General features: G+C 46.6%; 1 protein-coding gene across 1 annotated transcript in view; it reads right to left on the bottom strand.

The window, feature by feature from the left end:
- The window catches only part of LOC138580688 (sulfate transporter-like), a 72,970-nt gene extending 56,323 nt beyond the window's left edge, over positions 1–16,647 (bottom strand). Inside the window, exon 1 of the mRNA XM_069651417.1 lies at positions 16,587–16,647. The gene's annotated coding sequence lies outside the window, so the exon portion shown is untranslated. The remainder of the gene's footprint in view (positions 1–16,586) is intronic.
- Between the last annotated feature and the right edge of the window lie 6,637 nt (positions 16,648–23,284).

Genomic DNA, 23,284 nt, shown 5'->3' with positions numbered 1-23,284 from the left:
GTCCTTATAGGCCCATAAGGGAGTGAAAGCTCAATAGTTAAGCTGCGAGTACACGGCGTAGTAACTGGTATACTTCCCTAGCCCCTGTCGCTTTAAGAAAGAAATGTTTTATTTATATAGCACTACGAACCCTCAAGTATCTGAGCGCTGCTTATTATTACCCACTGTGTGTGGTGTTCATTTATCACCTCGGAAGGATGAAAGGCTGAGTTTGGACCTGCCGGGATTCGAACCTGCGTCAGCGGGCTCTGCATAGATGTCAAAGTGAGTGCTCTACTCACTGTGCTATCAGACCGGCTTAAATATACCTTAAAATGCACTATATGCATTACATTTTACCAAAAAGTCCCCCTTGAGTAGTACTCAAACTACCTTCAGGAAAAAAGTAAATTCAATTTTATCGAAAGCCACTTTTTCATTGGTGCCCGGGACACATTTACATCCCAGTCTAACCCTGCTGGCGCTGGTCTGTTAGGTTAACTCCTTGCTGGTGCCCACTGGTGAGAATGGGGCAAATAAATATTCATAAGCATGCACCCATTCTAGGTAGATTCTGCCTAGGTGTCTCATGTAAAAGCCGAGAGTCTCGGCACTGCATGGAGAGGAGCACAAGTGCTAAGAAAGGGGGGCACTTGCAATGATCCTAGCACTATTTTACTTCTCCTTCTCAAAACTCCCTTCGCTCAATGTCCGCTTTCATTCCACTTCCTAAATCCTCTGTTGCTCTTGCAATACCTGACGTTGTAATGTTTTCATCACTGTCTTCCTTCATTTGCTTTTTCACCAATAGAGACGAACCTGCTAACGGCCTCTCACACCGGATGTGACCTAAACAAATTTGCTGTAGTGTTAACTGGAAAACAGCAAAATTTGGTGGAGCTCTGTTTCCATGTCCCTGCACCGTAAACTAAACCCAGGTTTTAGGCCGGTTTTAAGACCATTATGTTTGGTGCACAGCATTTTTGTTGTTTTTGAAGGCAGAAGGGGAGCAAATTTTATGTTTCTGGCTGGCTTTCCCCCTTCACCTCTAAAAACCATGTGGTTTTACGCCAGAATGACATTTTCATGCTAGCGTAAAACAGTTGGAGCTCCATTGGAATCCATTGCAAATGCTGCCTAACATGCATAAATGGCAGGCAGTGTTTACTGTATTGACAGTCTAAAGTCCCAAAACAAAGGCGTACAGGCGATTCCACCTCGCCTGCATTTACACTTTTGTTTTTTACTTTGAAGCGCAAATTAGGGAAATTGACCGCAGTGGCACTGGTTACACCTAAGTGCAAACATAAGAGGTTGTATCTGGGAAATAATTGCCCCAGTGGAAATTGACCTCCAGTGTATTACTTCCTCCACAGGAGGCCTTCCCCCTGTATTCCATGCACCTCAGTCTGCCAGTCTCTCTTCCAACCACCACTGATCCAATGAGATCTCAGTACACTAATGTGAGTCAACGTGATTGGCTGTCGTCAGTAGAAAGAGCTTGATAGGAAGGTACCCTTTAATCCACCTATATCTGCGCAGAAGTCATTGGGCCAGATTTACAAAAGCCAAAGCTTTTTTACAATGGCACATCCCACTGAAAAAAGCTTTGTAAATCAGTCACGTTGCCTAGCTCTCTAAAGATCTTGCGTCCGAAGCCACCATCAATGGAGACACTTTCTGTTTAGTGCTTATCACACCCAATAAACCTGTAACTTTTTCCGAGAGCGTTAAACCATAAAGATTACGAAAAAGATTCCCACGATCGGAATTCCATCGTTTCTGCCGACTGAGAGGCAATGTTTATCAACTGCAGCACTTAACTTAATCCTGGAGCTTCAAAACCAAAAAACAACTTTTACAAAGATGAAGTCAAACTTAGCCTGTCTCTCGGGCTGATTACACCATAGTGAATCATCTGCAAAACCTTTTTTATATTCTTTCAAATCTCAGAGACTTAGCACATTTGCCGTCTGGCATTTGTGGTCTCCTGCATGAACTTTCGGATTGCCTCCAAAATACATTTGTGGCTTTACGCAAAACCTAGATTACGTTATGCTTCTATTTGAGCCATTTTCTTAAAGATGCTTCACTCATTAGCCTATTCAACCTCCCTTGAAGCACTGAATTCTCATTGTTGTTAGTCCTACTCTTCCTCGTCACAGTACTTACTCATGAAGGCAATCAGCCTTTCGACAAAACCCTCCCCCAAACATGTTTCTATTGTTTTCATTTTTTGGCCCCTCCCCTACACAACCTGAGTATAAAACACCTGCCCTTTGCCACAATCATCCTGCACGTACCACAGGAACCAGAAAGGAGGATTTTACCACCAGGTAGGGAGGGGTGGATGTTAGTGCCATGATGATGAAGAGTAGGACTTGGGAAAATAAAGATTACTGATAAGTAATCAGAATATTACCCCTACATCCCTCTTCCTCGCCACAGTACTTACTCATGAAGTATACCAATAATCAAAACAGACTGTCACATATCTGGACCAGAATGGACAATTTGACAGAGAGTAAGGGAAACGTGGTGACCGTTACTCACAAAGAACAACTGGGGAAGAATAAATAACCTGCCACTATGGATAGATATGTAGATAAGCCACTTAAAAGCTCTACTTCAGGTAAGCCAATGTCACTTGACCTGGATAAACCAACGCTAGGAACGTCCAGAGATTCAATGAAAGCCGAGACAACAACCAGGGAAGAATGCATCCACAGGCAAACTTCTCACTCAAGGAACTACAATGTACAAACTAAGCAAGGCGGGGGCCCTATACTCCCTTCAGCATGAAAAAGGCAAAAACCACAACTCTATTCCCAGATCCAAAAGATCAGGAAAAGACCTCCCGTAAATACCCTTAGCCCGAGATTACTCTTACAAACAACTGCCCTGCAGAAGTTCAAGCGTGGGACCTAGCAAACATTGGAAATGGTCTTCAAAAACACTGTCAGATTCCCAAATGATGAACAAACAACAGGACACCCACCCTCAAAGGGGAAGATGGGGAAGCAGATGGGTAGCAGGTGCAAGTGGATCTAGGTCACCTGGCCTAAGCCCCGCCCTCCTGCCAATCACTTTAAACTGTTGGTGCCTTCCTAGTTGCTGCTCTTTTTTCTACTTAAGCAGAGTTATGAAAGTTTAACTTTTGGTGCATATTAGATACAGAGTAGGTTTGGAATCTAGGTGCATTTACACATTCCATTCACTACCAAAGCACTCTGCACAACACCTCTGCCACTTAAAATGCAGCTATCCCCTACGGCAACGGTTGGTCTAGTTGCACAAATAATGTCTCTCCTGCCTTACATACTTACACTAGAATGCAGCAACCCTCACAACAAAATTCGGTTTAGCTGCACACCTGTCTCTCCTGCTACACATACTTTCCACAACACCTCTGGCACTTGAATGCTACTATCCCCCCCGAAAGAAATGTGGTCTATCTGCACACATAACGTTTCTCTCGCATACTCTCTGGTCTGCCTTCTTATACCCACCCACATGCCTGCTCAACATTGGTGACTAGCAGGGACTTGGCCACCAAGCATTCATACGGGCTAAGTGCACACACCCTCTCTTTATCTCTCTGATAAATTTCCCATTCCTTGACTTCCGTCCACCAAGGGCGTTCAACCTACAGCGCGTTGAGACCATACCAATGATGAAAGGCGCTATAAAAATGTCCCATTACTTTACATTGCATATGCTTGTGTCTTGTGTGTGAAAATTGTATGAATGAATGAATATATGCATTAATGGGTCTGTTCAAGTGTCTGTATGTATGCAAGATAGGGTGTGTCTGTAAGTGCACACATGAATGAATGCAATGCAAAATGGTGTAGATGGGTGCAATGGTGTATTTAAATGCAGTGTACACATTCTGGGTGCTTGCGTGAATGACAGAAAACGTGCATGGGTGTTTGACTGGTGTGTGTGTTTGTTGTAGTGTGAGCATAAGAAAATGTGTGTGGATTAGGCCCACACATCTCCGTGAGGTCGGTCTACCATAATTATATTTACCTAAACATTTCTAAAAAGTCCAGGCAAGCCCATGCCCACCATGCTCATGGTCAAATTCCACAGTGTGTATATCTGTGTGTGTGGGTATCTGCATTTCGGTTTATGTGTTTATCTGTGTGTGTATCTCTCTACATGTTTCTGTATGTGTGTATATCTGTGTGTGTGTCTGTGCATGTATCTGTGTGTGTGTGGGTGTGTGTGTCTGTGTGTATGTGTGTGCATGTACATCTCTGTACATCTCTGTGTAAAGGAGTACATTTGTCTGTTTGTGGGCATTTCTCTATATCTCTGTGTATATGTATATCTTTGTGTGCCTCTTTCTATGTGTGTATCTGTATATATTTGTGTATCTACTTCCCCACCAGTGGAGAGGGCAGGAGCCCCCACACCCACCCACCAGGAACGAGGACCCAACGACAAGGACCCAGCGAGGAGGACCCAGCGAGGAGGTCCCCGCACGGAGCACGCTGCACCCACGCAGCAGCCTGCCCTCCCCGCTTGCAGCCACCAACAGATGCTGCATCCAGCCCTGCCTGGGCACCCCATCATCTCCACGGCACCCCTGGCCCCCAATATCTCCCTAAGACCGCACGCGCCAACATTTACCTTCTCCAAAAAGTCGGGCGCTATGCGGCACGGAAACGAGGCTGAGACGCCTCCACGTTGCTAGGCAACGCGTGTTCGTATTCATATTAAAATACAAACATCCGCCGGCAGGCGGAAGAGCCGGCGGCCATCCGAAAGCCTCTTAAGGCCAGTCGAGCCTGTTTGCTCCTGTTTGCGCTCTGTGGCGCTCCTGGAACCAGCCCCACTCCTGACAGTGTGGAAAATCAGCCTGGGATCAGCACAAAAGGAGCATGGGACCCGCACCTCTGCCCTTCCCGCTCTAGGTAAGCTACTACTGCTACCGTGCCGCATAATCGACTATTAGTTGGAACTCTATACCTCCATGTTCCCACACACAGCCCCTCCTCTAGCAAAGCACAATCCCCAGTTTGCTATATAATGCAACTCCTCACTATACTAACTAAATTCGACTCTAGGTTACTCATTCACCCCCTGTGCATTCTGCTAGTGACCCATTGCCTGTGTACCTTGCTATGCTAGTACGCCCTGAATTACTAAAATCAAATCTAGCTGACCCACTGCCTGTGCACCCTGCTATGTTTTGTGCCTTGAATCGCCAATATCGAATTTAGGTGACCCACTGCCTGTGCACCCTGCTATGTTTTGTGCCTTGAATCGCCAATATCGAATTTAGGTGACCCACTGCCTGTGCACCCTGCTATGTTGTGTGCCTTGAATCGCCAATATCGAATTTAGGTGACCCACTGCCTGTGCACCCTGCTATGTTTTGTGCCTTGAATCGCCAATATCAATTTTAGGTGACCCACTGCCCTTGCACCCTACTAACTACCCAGGCTGATGCTGTGTTTGCATTAGAGCACTGCCTGCCTGCACTGGATTATTGCTCCCAGTCCAGGTGCCTAGACAGCTCACTGAACTCTAGCTCTACCCACCCAGCACCCACTAATATAATGCTAGCACTCCTCACCATCACCATGTTGCCTTTTTGTATAGTCCCTAATGTTACACCATGCACCAGAGGACACTTCACCAAGGTTGGCGATGGATTAGTTAGACCAGGTTGTCCACGGCACATCCCCATCTCCTGCCCCACCCCTTTCCTCCCCACACTCCCCCCTTTCCCCATACCATCTCCTCAGGCCCACACTACGCCCATCACCATCAAGAAGGTAGCAACCTCAGACATCCCGTGCCCTAGTCCCAACCCGCCTACATACAATCACACCACACCCATCTGCATTAATGACACAACCACACCCATCCTGGGCATTGAAAGACTCAATAGACTCATGTCTAGAACAAAAATGTCCCTACGAGCTACCTCACTCACCACTTCACCCAATACACTGACCAAACTAAACACCACGCCCACTAATTTCCAAAACAAAAGATTCCACAACGCACCACTCAAACACCAAACCAATAACAAAACCACTGACTCTTCCCCCATCAAAGGTAACACACCACCCCCTGCCCCTACCTCCACCCTCAAAACTACACTCATCAATGCCCGCTCACTAGGTGCCCATGCTATAGATATCCATGACCTCATTGAAGACCAACACCTTGATATGCTGGTGGTCACTGAAACCTGGCTTCACCCAGCAGCAGGACCACTTCTAGCCCTTCCTATTCCCCCAGGATTCAGCATCCTGAGAACAGACAGGACAAATACCCAAGGAGGCGGAGTTGCCATAATAGCCAAAACCACCCTGGAAATCAGAGCATGCCCAATAGAACAGATACAAGGTTATGAACTCCTACTCCTCAAGTATACCTCCAACCCCAAAAGCACCACCAACCTACTAGTGGTGTACAGATCACCCAACAAAAACACACACCCTGACTTGGACATCCCACTACTCCTAACGCCCCTCATCAAGCCTAAAACCAAATGCATAGTCCTCAGTGACTTTAACCTAGGATACAATGACCCCATCAACTCAGAAGCATCTACATTTTATACAGCCATGTCAGAGATGAACTTCATACAACTGGTAGATAAACCCACCCACTCAAAAGGAAGAACCTTAGACTGGCTTCTCACTCTTAACTCTCTAGTCACCATTGACTCCATCCTCCCAGTCAATTGGTCAGACCACTATGCAATTAACTTCACCATAGACAATGCCAGTACCGAACACATCACCCCTAAAAAACCAGAAACATTTGAGACTAGAAATATCAAAAAGCTCTCTTCCGACAAACTCACTCCAGCCCTGAGTGCCTCCTTTGCCCATATGGTTCTAGGCACCAACAACCCCTCCTATCTAGCAGAACAATACCAACAATGCCTCACCCAAACTATCGACCTACTTGCACCCATCACCACTAAAACCCGTAGACCTGATAAACGCTCCTGCTTTTGGTTTAATGAAGAACTTATAGCCTTAAGACGCACTAAAAGATTACTTGAACACCTCCATAAGAAAAACAACACCCCAGAATCGGCATCAGCCTTCGCTGAAGCCAACAAAACTTACAAATCAGCAATAATCACTCAAAAAGCCAATGCCTTCAACCTCCGCATTGCTAACGCGTCCTCAGACAGCAAAGAACTCTTTACCATTCTTAGAGAGCTCGAAAACCCCTGTCAAATCTCAGCACCTTCAAACGCTAGCAAAGACTGGTGCACCACCATTCAAAACGCACTCTCATCCAAAATCCTCCTACTACAAAATAAAATCGATAGTAAAAAAAGACTCCTAGCTGACAAAACTCCACCCACCATATCAACGACCATCTCAAACGCCACTAGTGGTCCCCCATTCCAATTCTCACCAGTGACTAACAAAGATGTTTTCGACACTATAATGAAACTCAAAGCCTCCAACTGCAAGGAAGACCAATTCCCATCCCATCTAGTGAAACTATGCGCCCCCACTCTCACACCTATCATCACTGAATTCATTAACGCCTCCTTCCTCACAAACACAGTCCCCACCAGTATCAAAAAAGCTTGGGTGACACCACTTCTAAAAAAACCTTCCCTGGACCCAACAATACCCACTAACTACCGACCCATTACAATGGTCCCATTTCTCCTAAACATAATCGACAAAATAGCCTACTGCCAAATTCAGAACCACTTGGAACAACATCACCTACTAGGAGACCGCCAGTCAGGTTTCCGTCCCAACCATAGATCAGAGACAGCCTTCCTTGAGCTGAAGATCCAAATGGATGCCACCAGAGAAGCAGGTAAACTCTGCCTTCTGATGCTCTTGGACCTCTCAGCGGCCTTCGATCTGGTTGACCACGACAAACTCTGTAACACTCTAGCAAACAACTTCAACCTAGCTCAGAACGCTACCAACTGGATCAAATCCTTCTTGGCTGAAAGGACTTCCAGAGTATCCATCGGCAAAGAATCAGCAGACCCAGTGTCTGTCCCTGCAGGTGTGCCGCAAGGCTCCTGCCTATCCCCCACTCTGTATAATGCCTACACCAAGCTATTATTTGCAGCCTTGGATGCCCTGGGTGTCATCTATACTAACTTCGCCGATGACACCCAAATCCTCATTCCTCTCTCAGGCAACCATGAACAAGACTCCCTCCTGGTTAACCAAATCTACTCACTCATCCAAAACCGGATGGCTAACAACAGCCTCTGTCTCAACGACGACAAAACCGAGCTCCTCATACTAGGCTCCTCCAGCAAAATCAACACCCTTGAGCCTGCCTTTAAATCATTCACCATCGATGGAACCATAATCCCTGTTCTTAAACAAGTCAAGACCCTCGGCGTGTACTTAGATGCCACACTATCCATGTCTAAACAAGTAAACACATTAGCCTCATCCACTTCCTACACCTCTAAACTCATCTCCCTCAGCCGTAAATTCCTCTCTACCAACAACTGTGTTACTCTAGCCAGAGCACTCATACTGTCTAAGCTAGACTATTGTAATATCCTATTCCTTGGCACCTCCAAAGCCAACATAGCCAAACTTCAACTCATGCAAAACAAAGCCCTCAGAGCAGCTCTAGGCATCAACAAATCTGAACATATATCCAACACCAGAAGAGACCACCACTGGCTCCCCATACACGCCAGAATTCTATTTAAAACCCTGAGCATCACCCACAAATGCAGGGCTAACAAAGCACCCAAATACCTCAACAACACAGTCATGATGAAGCCCCAGACCAGACTCCTCAGGTCCAACAAAAACACATTCCTTGAAACCCCCAGATACAAAAGAGAAAAAGCAGGGGGCAGCAGCTTCAAAACACTGGCCCCCAGACATTGGAATGCGCTACCTACCCACATTATGAATGAAACCTCATTCCCCAAATTCAAAAGCCTTTTGAAGACTTGGCTCTTCAACAAGTTCTAACTGAACCAGTGCACTAATCCCCTCCAATCAACTATTTTACCTGACTGCTTTGTATATTAGTGTATATTATTGATTCCTATTATTGTACATTTTTGATTGTTATACCTTTACACCTCTATGTTCATTCTAAGATTGCATTATCCCATTGTCTGTAACTACGCCGTGATACCCCCGGGTCAGGGCGTATAACAAATGTAATAAAATAAAATAAAATAAATAAATGTGTGTATCTAACTGTGGGTTTATCTCCGTGAGCATCTGTTTGTGTGTGTGTGTGTGTGTGTGTGTGTGTGCGTGTGTATGTCTGTGTGCATGAATATTTTATGACAGGGCCATGGCATATTTTACTGGTGGTTTGGGATTTAGGGAGGGTACTACATTGGGAATGACTGGCATGGAATGTTCTACTTGCATTAAGAGCAAAGCCAACATGATGAGTGTTCTTACATGGGGGAGGGCCTAGTATGTTTCCTTACTGTGGCATGGCATTGTTTTCCTGGTGTTAAGGTCAAAGGCAACATGAGAGGTGTTCTTACATGAAGATGGGGCATTTGTGAAGCCCACAACGCAATGTTTTCTTACTGTGGCATGACATGTTTTACTGGCATTCGGGGGCAAATACAAAATGATGAGGGTTCTTATATTGGGAGGATTTGTGTAGGCAGTTTTCTTACTGTGGCATGGATTCATTTAACTGGCATTAAGGCAAATTCAACAATAGTAGGATCTTACCTGGGGATTCGGGCATATATTGCCAGAGGCAGCAGGAACATGTTTTGTTATAGTGTTATTACAGGCATTACGGGCAAATCAAACATGAATGTTATGTGTGAGTACTGGCATATATAGGGGCACCACAATGGACATGTGTGGGCACAGTCGGTATGAAAATGTGTTTTACACTTACAGAGTAATGGAATGTAGTGGTTAAAGGCAATCTGAAAAAGCTTTGGAAAATATTTTTGTGCGTTGCTGGTGACTACATCCCCGTTAAAGCAGCCATACTCTGGAACTCCTTGCCTCCTACACTGAGATTCGACCAACCATAACTCAACTTCAGAACCAACATGATCCTATGTCTGAAAGCCAATGACCTCTATCTCACATGACGCCCACTGAACTGTAACCAATGCCTACCACTAGTGCAACCCCCACCGGGTGCCCTCAGAGCATAACCCTTGTAAATGTCTTTGTACATTTTCACATTGTAAAAATGTGTATTGCACCTTTCGTTACCCAACACATGCTACCCAGCGGGGGCTATTGCTACTCTCTTGTATATAATGCTTTTATAATTTCTGTAAATAGTAATTTTACCTGCTCTGTAATTTATGCATCTCATCCTTGTCTCCCTGAAACTAAGCTTCGCATTATCCTGTAACTGTTGTGCCCTGTTTCCCCTGGGTCTGGCACGCATTATAAATAATAAACAAACAAACAAACAAACAAAAAATTGTCTTTTTTCATGCCTTACCCTACAAAAAATATTGTAAACTGCGTGGCTTTTTACCTAATTTATCACAGAATGTTTACTGTAAAAGGCACAATTGTATCCCATAATTAATAAAATGCCCTTGAAGGCGGCCTACCCTGAACCCCCTCTTGATATGTTCACACTCGCTATGCTCGGTCACTTCTGTGCTTTCGGTCAGGGGCAGAACAAGCCCCATTCACGCAGCAGCCTCCCCTTGGGGTGGGTCCTAGTAGATTAGTCCCAGGCTCCACTTGTTAACAATCCTCACTACTCCTCTGAGCACGGTTCTACTCAAATCCCCTCTGCACCACGGATCCTTGTGGGGGAGGGTCATTTAGAATGAGCAGAGTGTAAAATGAAAGCATAAAAGTGAAGCGGATCATGTTCATGATGGTGTAAATGCAGTGGATTCCTATGGAATCGGCCTGCTTTTTACTCCAGCAAAACGCATGCGGTTTCCATAGGAATCCATTGAAAATGCAGCTTGCTGTGCATAAATGACAGTTGGCATTTACTCAATTTGCATTGCGGATTGCAAACTGGAGGCATTGCAAACTGGAGGTGTAAAAAGGTGATTTTGCCTCCCCTTTGCAGCCCCTTTTTTGCTCCGAAGTGCAAATGATGAACATTCTGTAAAGGGGACCTGTTTGCACTCTGCCGCATAATTTACGGGGGAATTTGAAAATGAGCTCCAAGGTGTAACACTTTTATGCTTTCATATTGCACTCCATTTTATTTGTGAGCCCTTCCTAGGATTAGGAAATGCACAAAGTAGAGTTTGCATCTCCGCTGTGTTTTCCTCGCCCATCTTGAAGGAGCACAGCATTTTATACCGCATGAAATTTTCATGCGGGCATAAAACCAATATATTCCTTTGGAACGTGCCTTCCCTTTGAACCAGCGTCATCCGTAATCGTTGGTTAATCTGCTGGCAGCGTTAACCGTTTTGCAAAACGGAGTGTAAAAGTGAAAAGTAAATGCGATGTTACCTTGTTTACTTTTCACTGCTCCACTCCATCTTGCAAACGTGTCAACCCTGGTGGGTGATTGAGGGCTGTGATGGGCCAATCTGTGGGCTATACCAACTGGTATAGCCCGCAGATGAATACAGCCCTCAATTACTAGTGTAATTCCTTACATGTTTCTGCTGCCGCGTTGGTCTCCGTGTAATTTCGGAACGGAAAGAGTTAGCTTTCCGTTCCGAATTGCACTTGCAAGACCAACGTGTGCAACACAGCCCCACCGACTGATTGCAAGCCAAGAAAAGCTTTCCCCTTTGGCTGCATAAGGAAAGCGTGTCAATGATTCTTGTGTCACTGCAATGAAAAGACGGGGAAGGTTGCCCTCACCTCCTCATGTTGTTTGGTTGTTTGGAGAAGCATGATATGGGAAGGATAATGGTAATCCACGGCAGTCAAATGTAAACAAGTAGCACACTAAGGTATAAATGCATAAATAAATAAATAAATTCCTATGCCTTCCTATTCCTTCCCTCTGTTCTCAATGCCTCCCCGCCCCCAACAATAATTCTCTGTTTCAATTCTCTATTTCTAGTAGAAAAACAGCTTAACATGGCCATTGCCCTGCAATGGCCTGCCAGGACCCAATAGGGCAATAGGACGTGTTATAGGAGTCTTTAGGGGATGGCCCTCGCCGGGCATATGTTTACCCGTGTGTGACATCTAACTTCTCTGGACAAATCTCTGGAAAAAGTTCTCAAAGTCTACTGGAATGAAAAAAGCACCCACATTGCAGGTGATGTGTCTTATCACTGAGTATATTCGCCCAACACTACTGCTGAGCGCTGATCAATTCACGCCTTTTATAATAGTGCTTCGAGGCACGAGGAATCAGAAAGAAGAGCTGTGTAAAAGCTGATATTATGATCATTACCCCACCCCCATCTCAGCACCGCTTGTTCATATATGTGGGAAAGGCAGGTCTTTCAGGCACTAACTGGCCCAAGACATGAGACCTACCTCTTATGTTATAGAGAATAGCTTGTTTGAGGCTTTTGGCACTCTAGCTATAGCTGGGAAAGCACATTTACTGTCAGATAAACAAGCAGAAGGACACATATCCTTTCAGACATAGACCCAGAGGCAGAGAGAAACAAGAACAGCGAGACGGGGGTGCGCAGTGGATGGGGCACAGAGAGCAGCGCTTCTCCCGAGGATGCAAACACGCAGAGCGTCGGGTCTGAGAGGCAGGCGGTGGACATTACAGACGCCCAGATGCCCGGTCAGTCGAGGTATCACTAGGACTATGTATATTTCACGAAGCCCCTCAACTGGCCGTCACTCAACATAACTACGGCGCGATGAACCGGAGAGCAGAGTAACCCTTAGGGATTACGCAGACCCTGAACAGCAGAGCTATCCCTCACGTTATTGAGAATGTGAAGGCTAGTGTCCTAGAATGCGGCGATATCTTTCAGGAAAAGGGAGGCCTTCCATCCTCAACTCCCACACAGCAGTTGTTTCACACAGATAACTTTTCACAGGCTCTTACCTTGGAAGCAGGGGCAGAGCCAGCCACACACATTTTTTGGGAGGGAAGAGATCAAGCCAATCTGACAGGTCCTCCTCAGTTTAGGTGCAACGTGCTCGCCTTGGAAGCAAGACGACACGGGGGACCACAGGTTCGATCCCCGGGACCGCATTGGGTATTAAGCGTGTTATAAATAACCTGTCATTGCTCAAGGAACGCCTTCCTGATCCAGTACAAAAATCCTTTCTGCCATGCATCTGTGTAGGGGGACAGGTCAGGCCAACGAAGTTGGGGGGAAACGTAAGAAAGATGGCATGTAAGGTGGGGCAACAAGAGGGAGATGCCTGCTCATATATTGCTCCCCTTTTTTTGTATGTGTCCAATTTTAGGGAGTAAAGCAGAGATATGCCACTTATCTGGAAGGCTGCAAACAGTAGTGAGTGGGGCCATTAAACTTATTGCGCTGTTGATCCCCACCGGAGGCCCAGGGGGCTGAATAGACATTGCGTCTTCCTTTGGTCCATAAGATGCATCTTTCACCCCCACTCTCCAGAGGCGTAGCCAGGGTTGAGTAACAAGTGGGGCCTGGAGCTAATGCACTAGGGCATGCCCTAAGTGGTGCCCGAAGAGGCAACGGGGCTTATTCTTCCCCCGGCCCAATCTGTAGGAGAACCCCAGCATAGCGCGGGAGAGCAAACCAACCAAGGTGGGTTCAGAGGGGTTCTCTCCCTGAGAACAATGTTTAAATAAGGGGTTAAAATGGTGAATTGTATAGTACACTTTCTGTGATACATTAGGAAAAATGTCACACAGTTTACAATTGTTTTTGTAGGGTAAGGCATGAAACAGTCCATTAGATGCCAAGGCATCAACAATGCACGGGAGCATTTTCAAACACATTCTCATAATGACTTTGCCCACTGTATGCCGATACCCTGCAGGTGTAAAACACATTTTCATACTGATTGTGCCCAAACACGCCCATTCTGGTGCACCTACATATGCCAGTATTCCCACATAAGCACATACTCCTCATGCTTTGCCCATGGTGGCAGTAATTATACTATAACAAAACATGTTCATGCTGGCTCTGCTAATTTATGATGTGTCCCTACCTAAGAACATTTTCCTATTGGCTTTCCCTTAATCTTAATGCCAGTTTGTTAAAAAAAAAAACAATACCACCATAATAAAACATGCCGTTATTGGATAGCCAGTGTCATAGCTCAACGGGTTGAGCCCTCACTGCTGCAATCTGCAGGTTGCTGGTTCAAATCCCAACAGGGCTAAATAACCCTTTCAACTTTCTGAGGATGATAAGTGAGTACCAACTTCAGTTGGGTGGTCATTTTATATTAATATACTCTCTGTACAGTGCTTAGACAAAAGCACTATAAAATAACTAACCATTATTAAGCAAATCCCCTGATATAACAACACTCATTTTGCAATCGCCCCCTAATGTCAGTAGAAATGTCATGCAACAGTAAGAAAGGAGTGTCTTGTGGGCTGCACAAATGCCCCCTCTTCGCCTATGTAAGAACACTTATCATGTTGACTTTCACCTTAAAACTAGTAAAACAATGTCATGCCACAGTGTCAAAACATGCCCTTCCCCAGGTAAGAACACTCACAAAGATGGCTTTATCCTTAATGAGAGTAAAAAATTAAATGCCACACTAAGACCCAGACAGCTCCATTGCAATACCCTCACCCCACTCCAACCCTTCATTCACATAATCCCACTCAAATTGGCTCTGCTTTGCCAAAAAATGGCATTAAAACAAGCCATGTTCCGTGTAAAAAATGTCCATGCTCCAATGCGCACTCCTCACACACAAACATGCACCCCTTACCCACATACAGTTTCTGTCATTCAAACTAGAACCCACAACATTCACACTGCATTCTCATTCACACGCGCGCTCGCTCCCATACACACCATTCACACTGCGTTCATTCATATGCATGAATTTACAGACACCCCCTTGCACACAGGCATGCATACATGCACTTACACACACCCTTACACATACATTCATACATGCATAAACAAACAAAAACACCTTTTCTTTCTTACCTGTTTCCCTCTGGACCCTCAGGCCCTTCCCTGTCTACACCTTTGCATCTCACAGGCTATTTAGTTAAACAAAATAACGTTAATCATTGGGGACATGGGCCAACTAAAGGTTGAGCCCCGCAGTTAGGCCTTTAGTCATCATGCCTGCAGCAGGCTTTTGTCCTCTGCACATTTGCTGTGGCTGCAGTCAAGGCAACCACTATTTTCTCACCTCGGAGAGCGGTATATCTATTTCGTTTTAAAGTGTGTTTAAAAGTAAGTAAATGCGCCGTTCTCTGAGGTGAGAAATGGGATAGCTTCTTGGTCTGAGCCCAGGCTGGGCATCACAGCAGAGTGATGACTGCTGCCTCAAAGTGGGGGAGCTTTAGGGGTCCAAAGCCTGGCGCTGCCCTTGCTTAGAAGAGCCACCCAGCCCTCTGGCTGCAGCAGCCTTGCCCTGCTCACAAGAATCCTGCAGGCACAAACCCATACTTTCGATTACAGAAACTTCACCTGTCTTCAAATTATGCTGATTGCTGCAGAGTCAGACTTCAGGTGCTTACTTGTTTTCTCAGATTGTACACAGTTTTTAGGTTGCGTTCTTAAAATATTAGAGCATTTGGTCACGCCACACCGACTTTACAGGCTCACACCTCGACAAAACTATTCCTCCATTACACAGATTGTATATACACACACACACACACACGCACACACACACTGTTGAGACATCAAAGCTTACCCTCAGATCAGCGCATCCTTGTTCTAGACTGTGCAGCTATCTCTTACGAATCATAGCTTAACGGGGGTATCCCTCACAGACCTTACACCAGTGCTTTAGGTGGGGTAAGAAATTGAGGGGGGCCCTCATTTGGGGGCATGGTGTGCAGGATGGGCGTGGTGTAAGACTTGATGGACGTGGTCTTAAGAAGAACATGTAAAAACGGTTTGGCTTACATATCTAAGTGCATACCGATAGACAGTCTGCTTGGCGCATTCCTTAAAGTATCACAAATCAAAGGTCAATGTCATTAATTATTGGGCCCATAACTGGGGCAATTGACAAAAGGTTAGGTGCTGATGTACATTACCAGGTTCATTAGAACCCCAGTACATAGGTCGGGCAAGACAACCCTTCAAAGCCCCTACACTGCAGAGCAATGCATGGAGTGGGAGATGACTTTAATAGCAAATATAAACACAATTTCCAATAGTTAAACTCACATTTTTTTAACAATTAATTGATGATTTCCCAGACCCCCACATCATATACTTCAAAGGGGTCTTTCTTTGCCTTGCAAGCATTACACACTCACGTGTTAGACATTTGGGAAAACCAATGCTGTAGATTTGGGTTTGGAGCTCGCACATTGCACAGAGTCTGCAGTTACAGGTTCTGAGCTATCACCCAGCTCACAGACATTCACAAACGTAAATGGAGCTACCGCTCATACCGCTCATATGCATTACCGCTCATTCATACAGCAGGGTTTCCGGAAGCAGTGCCCTCAGGTCACACGGGCTACGGCTTTAAACCGGAAAGTCAAACCTCGGGTGGGCCTGCACTTTGCAGAAGGGTCCCCTGGAAGGACGAGCGCCATTCACACAGATTCAGAGTAATAACCTCTTAGCTGCGACTGGCTCCCCTGGTGTGTCTCCTCTTCTCACCAGTGCACTCCCGATACAACCGCCCAGAGAGTGAAGAGGCCCGGAGAGGCTCGGAAACTTTTGTACTTCCAGGGCGGGTACAGTGGCTCAGCATCTGGGAGAAGGGGTGATATTTTGGAAAACAGTCCCCATGTTTTGGGAAACTTACCTTCCAACTCAATGAACCTTCCGAAAGCCAACTTGCGCGCACAGATGCGCAATACTTGGAACCACTGCTTAAAAGTGAGTGTCAATATTGCGAACGTGTTTCCTAAACAAGGGATGTGCGCAAAAGATGTTGTATGGAGCGGTGCCGGCTAGGCCAGAATCGATCTGTAATTTCAAAGTCAAGTCGACATTACCAAGCACGCATAGTTATTGGTTCAACGGCTGTGTGTCAAAAACGGCAAAGCAGAAATCTGCCTGGAGAGATGTGCAAACCAAAGCCTGCTGCAGTGTATCAGGGCTGGCGCCAGGGCAGTTGAAACGGAACCTGAGACTCTGTCCCATGTGGTATCTATGTATATGTTTGTAAAAGTGTGTTTGTATGTTCAGGCTTGGCTCCAGCCCCATAATGGTTGGTGGGCTGACATTTTGGCCCAAGGTTGGCATACCAGTCTGGGGGGTACTGGCGAAAGTGAAATTTGTCAACCCCAACCATTCAGCCTGCACAGGGCCGGCTCCAGCCCTCTGCCATCACTAGAGACGATTTTGTCAGATCGATAATTTTGCGATTGTTGGCTGCAGCCCCAAAGCAGTTGGTGGCCTGAAATTTTGGCCCGAGGTCGGCATACAAGTCTGGCGTGTACTGGCGATAGTGAAATCTGACCAACCCCACCCTTCGCCCTGCACAGGGGTGGAGTGGGGTTCGGCCCTGTGCTATCAGTAAAGGGGATTTCGGGAGATTGCCGATTTTGCACCTTTTCCAAAAGTAAGACCTTTAGGTCACAAGGTCGGCATACCACTCTGGCATGTACTGGCGATAATGACATTTGACCAATCCCATGCTTTTGCCCTGCACAGGGGTGGAGTGGGGTCCTGCCCTGTGCTATCAGTATAGGCAATTTTGAGAGATTGACGATTTTTGCGAGGAAGTTATGACACAATAAAGCATACACAAGGATATAGCAGAGCAGACCCCCACATGCTTGTCAGCTACAGACCCGTGCAACGCCAGGTGGTACCACTAGTTATAAATACATTCTTCTTTAACTTTGTACATTCAAATAAATGCCATTTTCCAGTGTACATGGCACCAGATGCCTTTATTGGCTCCATCTGACTTCAGCCTGCCTGGCTCTATCCAAAAGCGGCTACGTGTTATCACTGCTTTGCTTTTCCAATACATTTGTAATATAATGCATTCCCTTCAGCGTTGGTCATCAGTGTTGCGTCCAGCACCAGGGCTCTAGTTATCCCTCTTCGTTTTATCACCATGTGAACTCCTTGCTGTATGCCCCCCCAGCGCTGATCGTTAGCACCTCCTCCCTGCCTTTTCACTACACTGGCCTGGAATCCCCATTGGAGCCCTCATGGCAGGGTGCTGTAACGCTCACCTGGTATCCACAGGGACGCCACCCGATCCGGCTGGACTGCTTCCGACCTGAATTCACCACCCCCCGGATTCTCGTTCTGCCGAGGATCTAATCTGGAATTCAGGAGTTTTGATTTAGCACACAATCTCTTCCTCTCTGGGCCCACCTCCCTTGTGAACCCAATGACCCCCTTGGAGCTTTCCTCTCCTTAGATTTCGGTATGGTGCGCTCTCCGTCCTGCAGTTCTGTGCAGGGGTGCGTAGTGGATGGGCGCTTTGCCGCCGAGTTTGCTTCACTGGCGCAGGCCAGACCTGCTGCGACTCAATTCTTCAGGTAAGTCTATGGTTTTGATAGTTTGTTCGTACTTTGCCCCTGTTAATGTCTTTCCTTCGCTCTTATGTGCGGGAGGAATGATGAGACACCAAGCTGGCTGGGGCTGTGCTTGAGATGGTAAGTGAATGTGTGGAGCGCGGCGCTATGTGTGCTTTTGCGGTGTGCTAAGCTGTGTTAGCCTTCTCTTGCAGGCCACCGTGATGTTTTGGATGGTAAGCTGCCGGGAGGATGAGGAGCGATGAGTAGATGTTTGACCGAATCACCGTCGAGTAAGTATGCGTGTTAATCAGCCTTGCCTTTTCTTGCAGGTTGATGGAAGTCCGGAACGGGAATAAACCAACAGTGAGTTCCGCTCAGGTAAGCGTGCTTCCGAATGTTGTTTAAATGAGAGATGCAAATGCTTACTAATGCTGTCTTTCTATTTCCTTCCCCAGGTTGCGGCTTCAAGCAGAGAGTGAGTATCCGCCGAGATGCTGGAGGATCGGGAAACAGGAACGAACGACAGGAGCTGGAATAACTAGCAGGTAAGAATGGCTAAAGATGTCCTTCTTCTTCTTCTTCTTGGGGGTGCAGGCCTGGAATGCAGAGGATCGACCGCAGTGAATGTCACGCTGCGAGTGCAGAGCAACGCAAAGCGTGTTCTGCAGCTCGGGTGTGGCTTAAATAGTCTGTAGGTATCCCAGGTGCCTTCAGCACACCCTATATGTTAGACCGCATGGTTCAGTTCTGGAACTGAACCATGTGGGGGTATCCATGTTGTTCTATTGCCATTGAAAGCTCTAGGCCCCCTTTCTGCCATATGAGCCTGGCGCCAAAGGGCCCTTGGAGCCATGTAGGGACACTGTGATGCGGTCCAGAGGCCCCGAGTGCCGGGGCCAGGGGCAATGGTCATGACAGGTGCTGGCATGGCCTGGATTACAAAAGGCCTGCAGCTTTCATTGTGAACCTGCGTGCTCTGCTCCCAGACACTGACCGATCAGCTGGACCCCTAGGTGTTGGCTGCTTGTGTGATTTTCTGGAGTCAATGCTATCTACTAGTGTTAGGCTGTGTGAGCCACCAACACCGCAGACTGACTGACTGACTCGTCTAGTGTTTGCCCTGCAGGCGAATACAAAGAAAGCGTAGGCCACTGGATTTGTGAAGTTGCTCTTTCTTTCCTCCACTCCTGCTTTGTGATTCACCCGATCCCTTAGTTTCCTTGTTTCCATTGTTATTTTTCATGTTCACTCTGTGATGTAGCTACATTGCTTGTATCAGAGGATCCGTGTTCAAGGTGGAAACGAGAGGAAGTAGCTCAGCAGTTTGAGAGACTGGAGTTGAGATCTTTCATGGCACTGTTCTTGTAAAGGTCGCCCAACTCGTGAGCTCGATAAAGCGGCATTTGTGAAGTCACAGGGCGGTCTGGGAGGCCACGAGCAGCCGGGGTAGTAAGGGACCCCAGCTCTGGAAATATTTTCAATTATTCTTAGACACACACACACACACACAACATTGTGAACGCTTCTGCTCATAAGCAATGCCACAGAATAAGAATTCTTCTATGCCCATTGCAAGGATGGCAGCGTCAAAAGTACATGGATTAAGGTTCTTGCGCCACTTTTCTTAATATTAGCTATTTCAATGGGACACATTTTCTCAATATCGGGAAAAAAAAATGATTTGGCCGTTCTTGGACTCGAGCAAAGTATCTGTAGCCTAAGCAAGGCTCGGAACACTATGCGTCTTAAGCATTGAGCAATCATTCTCAAGGGAACATTGGCCATATAGATGCAGATGATCAGTGTTTGCACTGATGATCACAGGAGAAAGGTGCTAAGAGGTTCTTACAAGCCCTTTAGGCATGCTAAGGTGAGCTTTTTAATTGCCTTGTCTCTATTGGCGCAGCCCATGGCTTGAGAGGGAAGGAGCAGAGTAGTCACTACACACAGGAAGGCGGTCCTGGCTACTTTGATAATGCCAGCCCATCAGAGAAGTACACATCAAACAAATGCCCAAACTGATTAATGGCCCGTCCGCCCCTAGATGTAGAGATGAAGGACCATTTCTCCTGAATGACGTGGTATGCAATTTCAGTGTTGGTATTGTAACTGTGACAAGCCAACTTCCGGGTACCAGTGGTCCAGGAGTGAATATAGGTTTCTCTACCATCAATCAGCCCCACACCTCTAGTACACCAGAAGGGATCCCAACAGAATGTAATAACAAGCACATTATAAACCTCCGTGTCCAATGTTGGTAGTGTGTAAGGAATGGCAGGCTTAACTCCGAAAGTTCGTGGATCGTTGGTTAGTTGCAACACAGTGAAAATACAATTATTGCCCAATGATAAAAGGGACTGTACAATCAAGGTTCTAATAAAAAAGATGTACTTTATTTATATCAAAACAGACAGTTCTAGCACACTACAAAATACAACCCACCCTGTAAAGGAATGCAGAGGACAAACCGTTTTAAAGAAGGAAAAGGGATGCACTCTGTGTTCTGACAAGAGGGCAGTCAGTATGGTTAATCTGCACAACCATGTAAGGTTTCTTGGCTTCAGCACAAAGGGAGCAATGGGTCTTAAAATGTCTCTAGGGGCCTTCTGGGAAGGACCATGGTGACAGAACCCCAATGCACCTTGTGCTGTAGATGTTCTTGTTGCTCGTCAGGGTTCGAGTCGGCTTCAGAGCACTTTGCAGGCTCCTTTGACAGAATTCCACATGGGAGTCAGCTACGGGTATCAGGCGGCAAGACGGTTTGGTGAGCAAACCTGGATGAGCATCTGCAGGCTGCCCTACACAGCATCTCAGGGTCAGGAATTGTTGTCTCGGTGCTGTTCGGTGAGTCTGAAGCACTGGTTGAGGCGTCTCAAATGTCTTGAAGCAACTCTGGCTTGACAATGGTCAGCGTTGCGGTCGGTTGCAGCTCCAGTAATTCGACTGTCTTGAAAGTGTCCTTTAAGGCAAATGTCGGTAGATGCTCATCGAGGCACTTCTTGCAGCTTCTTCTATGGGCTTGTGTCTTCCTTTGAGACGGACAGCCCAAAGCTGAAGAATGTGTTGCAGGCAGCTGCCTTGTCCTTGGTTGTAGGTTCTGGTACTTCCTAGCCAGGAAGCTTGCTGCAGAGCCTAGTAGGTCATGCTGTGGGCTGACTGGGTACCAGCTCTGGAGTGGCTGGAGGGTCCCTCGAGTTCTGTATCTCCCTCTGTTTCCTGGAAGATGTTTAGGGGAGGGAGTTTACTTCCCTCTTTGGATATCCTGGCCTTCCTTCACTGGCGGAAGATGCAAGCAAGACTGTATCTTCAGTCAGGGTCAAACATGAGTTCTTCTTTGTTACTTCAAGTGAAGTCTTCACATTGATTGGTGTAGGCTAAGCCTACCTAAATGGACCAAACCTGGGTTCCCTACCAACAATCCTCTGTATGCCTGAGGTCATAAACAGAGTGATTTGCAACAGGAAAGGTAAAGGGGTGAAAACAGGAACAAGGTGTGCCCTAGAACTAAAATGCCAGAATATTTCTTTCAGCAGAAAGAGCTCTGGGCTCACTCTCTTGTGACACTAAGTCCCAACCATCATATTGTCTGTTGCTTTCAAAGAGACTCTCTTGTCAATGGTTCTCCCTGTATGGTCCCTGTTAAAGCGGCAGGTCTCCCTTGAGCTGCAGCAATATCAGGCTCTCTTGCAGCTACAAACCACATTCTTGTAGCTTATGAATGGAGTCTCCCTAACAGGGTGGTCTACTGTAAGCAACAGTTCCAGACATGACAGCCCACAGTCATTGATACTGAGGGTGGGAGCTGGCTTCAGGTTGACAGTTACATATGAAAGGTTGTTAGGTTTCCTGTCTCCTTTGTTAACCTCTGTAGCCAGGCCCCACTTGGGCCTGTTCGAAGTACCCTATATTGGTATGTTAAACACTGCCACCAGATTCAGTGCCTAACAAAAGACCAGGGCGGATCCATGGAGCCTTTGTTAGTTAATCAGGCCTGCCATGGCAGGGGGAAGGTTGGCTCTGCCCTTCCTGGCAATGACCTGGTGCTCTCCTGGCTGTCACATTCCAACTAAATATGACAGGGTGGATAGTGCCTGTAGGCTGTGTCACCCAGAGTACACTCCTCTATGCATTTGTCATGGTGTGAGCATAGGAAAATATGTGTGGAGTAGCACCATACATTTTCCTGAGGTACAAATTTCAAAATGCCCAGGCGAACGCATGCCTACCATGCGAATGGTCGAATTCATCAACTAACCCACAGCCTCAGCATGTGAACCACCTCCCTACTGAGGGTCTGGTTCATCATCTAGCTGAAAGTACCAGCTCAAACCATCTTCATTACCATGATGGGAGCCTTGCTTGTGCTGGATGTCCATATTTAATGCCTGTATGGATATGGCCCAACGCAAAAGCTTAAGGTTCACAGGCGTCTGTCTGGATAATGAACCCCTGACCATAGTCTCGCATTTTCCAAGCTGGGGCCCTGCTCAGTCCTTCCTTCAAATTCTGAAAGGAGGGTTGACAGGTGGTGTCCAGGTTACCTTCTTTGGTCTCTTTTTGGAAATGGCTTCATTCAGGAGCATGGCAATGGTCCTGTACTCCTTGATGAAAGACTGTTAGTACCTGGTGAGACATGGGAATGCTCTCACCTGTGTCTGCGTGGTGGGGATGTCCCAATCCTTCGCAGACTGTACTTTACCTTCCAGAGGTTGTTTCTTACCTCCACCGACCAGGTGGTCTAGGTACATCGCTCTGCCGTGCGCTCTGGAACTTGGATCCTACCAGGTGTGGCTGAACACAGCAATGTCATCTCAATAGGCAACACTGA

Source organism: Ambystoma mexicanum, chromosome 3p (genome assembly GCF_040938575.1).
Source record: "Ambystoma mexicanum isolate Mex_15411 chromosome 3p, UKY_AmexF1_1, whole genome shotgun sequence".
Classification (NCBI taxonomy): Eukaryota; Metazoa; Chordata; class Amphibia; order Caudata; family Ambystomatidae; genus Ambystoma; species Ambystoma mexicanum.
Note: the sequence above shows the minus strand (reverse complement) of the source record. Positions and strands in the feature narration are given on the sequence as shown.